Below are 9,147 nucleotides of genomic sequence, written 5' to 3' on the forward strand. Positions count from 1 at the left end.
GGTGCTTCAAAGATGGAGATCACAAGCACAAGATGATGATGGCCATATCATATCACTTATATTGATTGCATGTGATGTTTATCCTTTATGCATCTTATCTTGCTTTGATTGACGGTAGCATTTTAAGATGATCTCTCACTTAATAATCAAGAAGTGTTCTCCCTGAGTATGCACCGTTGTGAAAGTTCTTCATGCTGAGACACCATGTGATGATCGGGTGTGATAGGCTCTACGTTCAAATACAACGGGTGCAAAACAGTTGCACACGCGGAATACTCAGGTCATACTTGACGAGCCTAGCATATACAGATATGGCCTCGGAACACAGAGACCGAAAGGTCGAGCGTGAATCATATAGTAGATATGATCAACATAGTGATGTTCACCATTGAAACTACTCCATCTCACGTGATGATCGGACATGGTTTAGTTGATTTGGATCACGTGATCACTTAGATGACTAGAGAGATGTCTGTCTAAGTGGGAGTTCTTAAGTAATATGATTAATTGAACTTAAATTTATCATGAACTTAGTACATGATAGTATTTTGCTTGTCTATGTTTGTTTGTAGATAGATGGCTCGTGTTGTTGTTCCATTGAATTTTAATGCGTTCCTTGAGAAAGCAAAGTTGAAAGATGATGGTAGCAATTACACGGACTGGGTCCGTAACCTGAGGATTATCCTCATTGCTGCACAGAAAAGTTACGTCCTGGAAGCACCGCTGGGTGCCAGGCCTGCTGCTGATGCAACTGACGACGTTAAGAACGTCTGGCAGAGCAAAGCTGATGACTACTCGATAGTTCAGTGTGCCATGCTTTACGGCTTAGAACCGGGTCTTCAACGATGTTTTGAACGTCATGGAGCATATGAGATGTTCCAGGAGTTGAAGTTAATATTTCAAGCAAATGCCCGGATTGAGAGATATGAAGTCTCCAATAAGTTCTATTGCTGCAAGATGGAGGAGAATAGTTCTGTCAGTGAACACATACTCAAAATGTCTGGGTATAATAATCACTTGATTCAACTAGGAGTTAATCTTCCTGATGATAGTGTCATTGACAGAATTCTCCAATCACTGCCACCAAGCTACAAGAGCTTCATGATGAACTATAATATGCAAGGGATGAACAAGACTATTCCCGAGCTCTTCGCAATGCTAAAAGCTGCGGAGGTAGAAATCAAGAAGGAGCATCAAGTGTTGATGGTCAACAAGACCACCAGTTTCAAGAAGAAGGGCAAAGGGAAGAAGAAGGGGAACTTCAAAAAGAACAGCAAGCAAGTTGCTTCTCAAGAGAAGAAACCCAAGTCTGGACCTCAGCCTAAAACTGAGTGCTTCTACTACAAGCAGACTGGACACTGGAAGCGGAACTGCCCCAAGTATTTGGCGGATAAGAAGGATGGCAAAGTGAACAAAGGTATATGTGATATACATGTTATTGATGTGTACCTTACTAATGCTCGCAGTAGCACCTGGGTATTTGATACTGGTTCTGTTGCTAATATTTGCAACTCGAAACAGGGACTACGGATTAAGCGAAGATTGGCTAAGGACGAGGTGACGATGCGCGTGGGAAATGGTTCCAAAGTCGATGTGAACGCAGTCGGCACGCTACCTCTACATCTACCATCGGGATTAGTTTTAGACCTGAATAATTGCTATTTGGTGCCAGCGTTGAGCATGAACATTATATCTGGATCTTGTTTGATGCGACACGGTTATTCATTTAAATCAGAGAATAATGGTTGTTCTATTTATATGAGTAATATCTTTTATGGTCATGCACCCTTGAAGAGTGGTCTATTTTTATTCAATCTCGATAGTAGTGATACACATATTCATAGTGTTGAAACCAAAAGATGCAGAGTTGATAATGATAGTGCAACTTATTTGTGGCACTGCCGTTTGGGTCATATCGGTGTAAAGCGCATGAAGAAACTCCATACTGATGGGCTTTTAGAATCACTTGATTATGAATCACTTGGTACTTGCGAACCGTGCCTTATGGGCAAGATGACTAAAACGTCGTTTTCCGGAACTATGGAGCGAGCAACTGATTTGTTGGAAATCATACATACTGATGTTTGTGGTCCAATGAATGTGGAGGCTCGCGGCGGGTATCGTTATTTTCTCACCTTCACAGATGATTTAAGCAGATATGGGTATATCTACTTAATGAAACACAAGTCTGAAACATTTGAAAAGTTCAAAGAATTTCAGAGTGAAGTGGAAAATCATCGTAATAAGAAAATAAAGTTTCTACGATCTAATCGTGGAGGAGAATATTTGAGTTACGAGTTTGGTCTACACTTGAAACAATGCGGAATAGTTTCGCAACTCACGCCACCTAGAACACCACAACGAAATGGTGTGTCCGAACGTCGTAATCGTACTTTACTAGATATGGTGCGATCTATGATGTCTCTTACTGATTTACCGCTATCGTTTTGGGGTTATGCTTTAGAGACGGCCGCATTCGCATTAAATAGGGCACCATCAAAATTCGTTGAGACGACGCCTTATGAACTGTGGTTTGGCAAGAAACCAAAGTTGTCGTTTCTTAAAGTTTGGGGCTGCGATGCTTATGTGAAGAAACTTCAACCAGATAAGCTCGAACCCAAATCGGAGAAATGTGTCTTCATAGGATACCCAAAAGAGACTATTGGGTACACCTTCTATCACCGATCTGAGGGCAAGATTTTCGTTGCTAAAGTCGGATCCTTTCTAGAGAAGGAGTTTCTCTCGAAAGAAGTGAGTGGGAGGAAAGTAGAACTTGATGAGATAACTGTATCTACTCCCTTATTGGAAAGTAGTTCATCACAAGAACCGGTTCCTGTGTCAGCTACACCAATTAGTGAGGAAGCTAATGATATTGATCATGAAACTTCAGATCAAGTTTCTACTGAACCTCGTAGGTCTACCAGAGTAAGATCCGCACCAGAGTGGTACGGTAATCCTATTCTGGAAGTCATGTTACTAGACCATGATGAACCTACGAACTATGAGGAAGCGATGATGAGCCCAGATTCCACAAAATGGCTAGAGGCCATGAAATCTGAGATGGGATCCATGTATGAAAACAAAGTATGGACTTTGGTTGACTTGCCCGATGATCGGCAAGCCATTGAGAATAAATGGATCTTTAAGAAGAAGACTGACGTTGATGGTAATGTAACTGTCTATAAAGCTCGACTTGTTGCGAAAGGTTTTCGACAAGTTCAAGGGGTTGACTACGATGAGACTTTCTCACCCGTAGCGATGCTTAAGTCTGTCCGAATCATGTTAGCTATTGCTGCATTTCATGATTATGAAATTTGGCAAATGGATGCCAAGACTGCATTCTTGAATGGATTTCTAGAAGAAGAGTTGTATATGATGCAGCCGGAAGGTTTTGTTGATCCAAAAGGTGCTAACAAAGTGTGCAAGCTCCAGCGATCCATTTATGGACTGGTGCAAGCATCTCGGAGTTGGAATAAACGTTTTGATAGTGTGATCAAAGCATATGGTTTTATACAGACTTTTGGAGAAGCCTGTATTTACAAGAAAGTGAGTGGGAGCTCTGTAGCATTTCTGATTTTATATGTAGATGACACATTATTAATTGGAAATGATATAGAATTTCTGGATAGCATAAAGGGATACTTGAATAAAAGTTTTTCAATGAAAGACCTCGGTGAAGCTTCTTACATATTGGGCATCAAGATCTATAGAGATAGGTCAAGACGCTTAATAGGACTTTCACACAGCACATACCTTGACAAAATTTTGAAAAAGTTCAAAATGGATCAGGCAAAGAAAGGTTTCTTGCCTGTGCTACAAGGTGTGAAGTTGAGTCAAACTCAATGCCCAACCACCGCAGAAGATAGAGAGAAAATGAAAGATGTTCCCTATGCTTCAGCAATAGGCTCTATCATGTATGCAATGCTGTGTACCAGACCTGACGTATGCTTAGCAATAAGCTTGGCAGGAAGGTACCAAAGTAATCCAGGAGTGGATCACTGGACAGCGGTCAAGAACATCCTGAAATACCTGAAAAGGACTAAGGATATGTTTCTCGTATATGGAGGTGATAAAGAGCTAGTCGTAAATGGTTATATCGATGCAAGCTTTGACACTGATCCGGACGATTCTAAATCGCAAACCGGATACGTGTTTTTATTAAACGGTGGAGCTGTAAGTTGGTGCAGTTCTAAACAAAGCGTCGTGGCGGGATCTACATGTGAAGCAGAGTACATAGCTGCTTCTGAAGCAGCAAATGAAGGAGTCTAGATGAAGGAGTTCATTTCCGATCTAGGTGTCATACCTAGTGCATCGGGACCAATGAAGATCTTCTATGACAATACTGGTGCAATTGCCTTGGCAAAGGAATCCAGATTTCACAAGAGGACCAAGCACATCAAGAGACGCTTCAATTCCATTCGGGACCAAGTCCAAGTGGGAGACATAGAGATTTGCAAGATACATACGGATCTGAATGTTGCAGACCCATTGACTAAGCCTCTCTCACGAGCAAAACATGATCAACACCAAGACTCCATGGGTGTTAGAATCATTACTATGTCACTACAAGAAATATGTCAACTTATGACCACCACTATTGGTCACTGAAAGGTCACAAATTTCCATTTATGACCTTTTTGTGACCAAAAACAGAAGGTCAAAAGCTGGCCGTCGTAAACTGACTATAGCGACCTTTCTTCTGGAATGGTCAAAGACGTTTACGACCCAAATATTCCTACTGTGGCGTTTTGGTCACTAGCAACCTCCCCCAGGCCACGTAGGCATCCAGTGTGGCAATCTGATGTGGCACAAGATTCAGCCCGGTCCAATTCAGCGTTTTACATGGGCCGAGCCCATTAATTCAGCCTTTTATTATTTTTTCCTTGTTAATTCTGGTCGGCTTCATGGGCCAAGCCCAACATTGTAGCCTTTTTTATTATTGACCCGTGGCCTTTTATTATTTATTGCTTTTCTATTTTCAGCCATTATATATTCAAGCTGGTCCCACTAGTCAGATGGGTCCCACTTGTCATGATCATCTCTCAAATTGGTCCCACATGTCAGAAATGTACAAAATTGACAGATTATTTTCATAAGTGGACCCATTGGTCAAGTTTCCATTTCACAAGTTTTCAGATCACATACATAATCAAAAAGATTCATCAAATATACCACTAAATAAATCTATTACAATCTTTACAACACATATATGCTACAATATGCTACTCTTCACTAAGTAGAACTTGACGGCTTCACACTTCACGGCTACACACTTGCTTCATACTTCACGGCTTCACACTTGAGCATCTGTAAAAGAGGAACAACCACAAATTTAAATCTCAATTGCAGTATATGCAGAAGCAGTTCAAAGTTGAAACAACATCAATTAAACACACGCGCACAGAAACATAGGAGTCAAAATGCAGTATAGGACCAGGACAAGGAAACTCATGTGGATAACTCATGGGAGAATCATGCTGTGGTTTTATTAAACAATGATATAGCAACAGAATACAATATCTTCAATGCAAACCAGCAAGAGAATTGCTCCTGCTAGCTGCTGTTGCTGCCACAAAATGCATGACACATTAGTTGCAGTACAAGCTATGGATCTGGATTCTGGACTGAGATCCAACACGACGTATGTACAATGAAGTGCAGATATGCAACTAGCAGGAAATCTAAGTGAACATGGTTTGTACTTCTCACATAAATCTTTACTCTTGTAAATTCAAAGCTATGTTTGATCCCAGACGACATGAGCTGATGATTATAATGTATGACACCCTACTGAAGCAACAAACAACTCCTGCCTTATTACTACAAAGAAAATAGTTCTTCCCAAGCCTCGATTTTAACAATGTATAAATCTGAGTGAATAGATGTACTCTAGAGCCATGCTGGAACCACTAGCAGAGTAAACAAACAGAGTCCATGGAAAATCTGGCAACAGCGGATGTACTGTACTGATAACATTAGACTAGAACTAAGAGCCTCAGAGATCTTGGTGGTTAAGATCATCAAGTGGGATAAACCCATTAAGAGTAGCAAATATTTTGATAACATCACAGGCTCAAAGGAAAATAAACACCAGCAAACTATTGAATGAATTAAAACCCAAAACAGAGCAAAATCTCTTAAAGAGCACAAAATGGCATGGTCTGTCAAAAGTAGCTGGTTGTGATAATCATGAAGTATCAGTGGGAATCCGAACAATTTTCTTCATCACGCAGAAGCATGCAAAAGACCCAATATAACACAAAGAGCAACAAGGTTGCGACCAACACAAGGAGTGCATGTACACCCAGTCATAAAGCGGTGCAAATGTAATATAGGAGATGCCATCATCCATCAGAAGTAGCTGGTTACACTAATCATGAAATATCAGTGGGAATCCGAACAATTTTCTTCATCACCCGGAATCATGCAGTTCAACCCAACAGAACACAATGAGCAATAAGTTTCATAACCAATGAAGGAATGCATGTACAGTCAGTCTAAAGCAGTAAAAATATGCAAATGTACTTCAGGAGATGGCGTGACCCGTCGATTTTCTTCATCACCCAGGTAATGCACATCTCATTAGCCAGCAGAACACAAAAAAGAGGATACAAAAATTACTGCTAAGAGGTTTGCAAAAAATCAAAGGAAAGTATTTGCTCAATAATAAAGGAGTACTCCCTCTGTAAACTAATATAAGAGTGTTTAGATCACTAGTTTAGTATTCTAAACACCCTTATATTAGTTTACGGAGGGATTACATATGTAGTCCAAGAGATGGCATGATCCATCAGAAGTATTTGGTTGTAATAATCATGAAAATCAGTGGGAATCCGAACGAGTTTCTTCATCACCCAGATCATGCACATCTCAGCCAGCAGAACATCACAAGTAACATATGTAAAACAATGATTCTGAGCATGAGCAAACAATGATTCTGAGCATGAGCAAACAATGATTCTATTAGAGTACCAGCAAATCAGACTGAAGTTTCATGGAATGATTAGTATAACTAGACCCATTTTAGTTTAGCATTACATAAAAGACTAGTAGCAGTCGCACAAGCAACTATTGAGCACTGAAGAAACAGGACAGGGAAGAAGCATACCCTGATGGTGCCCAGGCTGCAGCCTCAGGACCCTGCAAAACCACAAGCGACGTTAACATCAAACACACATATAAGACGCACCATGTTATGAAATGGACATATAAGACGCACATATAAGACATTAACATCAAATTCACAGTTTAGAAAATTAGTATCTTCTTTGCAAAGGTGAAATGAGATGACTGAACTTGATTTGGCTTTTTAGCTTCCATAATTTCTACTAGCAGCAGATGTTATGAAATGGACTTACTGAATTATCTGAATCAAGGAAAGAAATCTGCAACTAGCTTCAGACCATCTATTACACAGACTAAGAAATCTATTTCCATCCAACTACTTTTACTTTTCTACAAGACTACAGCAGTTTTAGACAACTCCAAAGTCCTAAATTTGTTCACAGGTTATTCAACACAAGTAAATTTGTTCACAGGTTATCTACAAGATTAGAACAGTTTCAGACACCCCACACTAACAGTTTCAGATTTCAACAGATTCAGACAACTGTTTTTCAGACTTGGAACAATTTCAGTAAACTGTTCTTCAGACCACAACAGTTTTAGTAAACTATAGCAAAGTCTGAATGTCGTGGAAAACAAATGATGTCACTAACCAAGGGTCCCGGTCAGGAAGACGACGATCTCGAGGGTCCCGCCATACTCACCGTCGGGGAAGACGCCGACGCTGAGCATGAGAATGGAGAGGGGCCTCGTGCTGAACTCCTCCTCCTCCTTCTTCCCCTGCTGCCAACAAAACAAAGACAGAACCAATGACCGTGTCAGTAAGCTGCTGTGGCGGATGAGAACACCGTCAAGGGAGAAGAGGGGCAGAGGAAAGCAGCAGTGCTAATCTAGTTTGAAGAACAATGCCAGCAACGTGATGGCCATGTAATTAAGGGGCAACGTGATTGTGCCCAGCAGCAGTAGATGGTGGTCTACTGTTTGTTTGACAGCATTATTAATAGGTGTTTCGTGTTGTCTTCTCAGGCAACAACAGTCAGGTACAAGTACACCTAGCAGCAGAGCTGCCAAGGACGGATGGACAATGCATATCATCTGTCAAATTGGACAGTAGTATGTGACTGGAATGAAAGGAGAAAAAAGGAATTCCAGGTCCTTTTTCTGGAAACAAAATAATTTACCAGACGCATGCATACAGGGGCCAGGGAAGAAAATGATGCAGTGAATTAGTCTGACAGATAGAGAGAAAGAACAGGGAAGGGGATTATACTACTCACCGGGACGTCCTCTTGGAAGACGCCGTAGCTGTGGGGAGCCTCCATGTTGAACTCCATGCTGTTCCTCGAAGCATCAAACCCTGCAATTGAGCCCAACGATAATCGATTAAACTTGCTGCAACACACTGGACTTGGCTCATTCTTAAAAAACCAGCGGAAGCTACTAATCGAGCGAGAAGAGGGGCTCACCGGTGTGCCCTTGCTTGGCGGCGACGTGGAAGGCATCGGGGTCGAGGCGGGAGCGGAGCTTGGCGGCCTCGAGGTCGTAGAGCGGGAGGAGGAGGCGCACGTCCTCGGCGTCCGCCGGGACGTAGAGCGCGGACTCCTTGGCGCCGGCCAGGAGGCGGCGCACGGCCTCGGCGTCCGCGGATCGGAGGGCCGCGAAGAGCGCCTGGTGGGAGAGCGGTGGGAGATCCATCGTCGGGCGGGCGGCCAACCGGAGAGCCGGTGCGGAGCTGACCAAATGGAACCCAAGCGCGTCGGCCGACCTGCTCGACTCGATCTAGGGCATAAGGTAGGGAAAGATGGTGAGGGGAGGGAGGGACGAGTTCGGCGGCGGTGGTGAGGAGGGCTGCGAGGTTGGCAGTGGGTGGGAGCGGCGGGGAGAGAACTGGATCAGGGAAAGGAGGCTGGGGAGAGGACTGGATCGAGGGAGGAGGTGGCGGCGGCTGCGAGGAGAGGAGGGGTGTGATGGGGGGGAGTCGATGGGATCCAAAGCTCGGTCGCCATGGCTGCGCCGCGGGCTAGAGTTTCGGGCGCTTGGGAGGCATGGGGATTCGGGCTCCTCGCCGTTGACGGCCATGGT

At 42.9% G+C, this 9,147-nt stretch overlaps 1 non-coding gene and 3 pseudogenes across 1 annotated transcript; all 4 read right to left on the bottom strand.

Moving 5' to 3' along the window:
• Positions 1–5,991: 5,991 nt before the first annotated feature.
• On the bottom strand, positions 5,992–6,074 carry LOC123081146 (small nucleolar RNA SNORD24). The gene has a single exon (XR_006438656.1). It is a non-coding gene; the product is annotated as a small nucleolar RNA SNORD24 (small nucleolar RNA).
• Positions 6,075–6,159: 85 nt separating this feature from the next.
• On the bottom strand, positions 6,160–6,235 carry LOC123081176 (uncharacterized; annotated as a pseudogene).
• A 111-nt stretch (positions 6,236–6,346) lies between these two features.
• Positions 6,347–6,422, bottom strand: LOC123081175 (uncharacterized; annotated as a pseudogene).
• A 363-nt stretch (positions 6,423–6,785) lies between these two features.
• On the bottom strand, positions 6,786–6,860 carry LOC123081174 (uncharacterized; annotated as a pseudogene).
• Positions 6,861–9,147: the final 2,287 nt, after the last annotated feature.

Source organism: Triticum aestivum, chromosome 3D, assembly GCF_018294505.1.
Source record: "Triticum aestivum cultivar Chinese Spring chromosome 3D, IWGSC CS RefSeq v2.1, whole genome shotgun sequence".
Taxonomy (NCBI): domain Eukaryota; kingdom Viridiplantae; phylum Streptophyta; class Magnoliopsida; order Poales; family Poaceae; genus Triticum; species Triticum aestivum.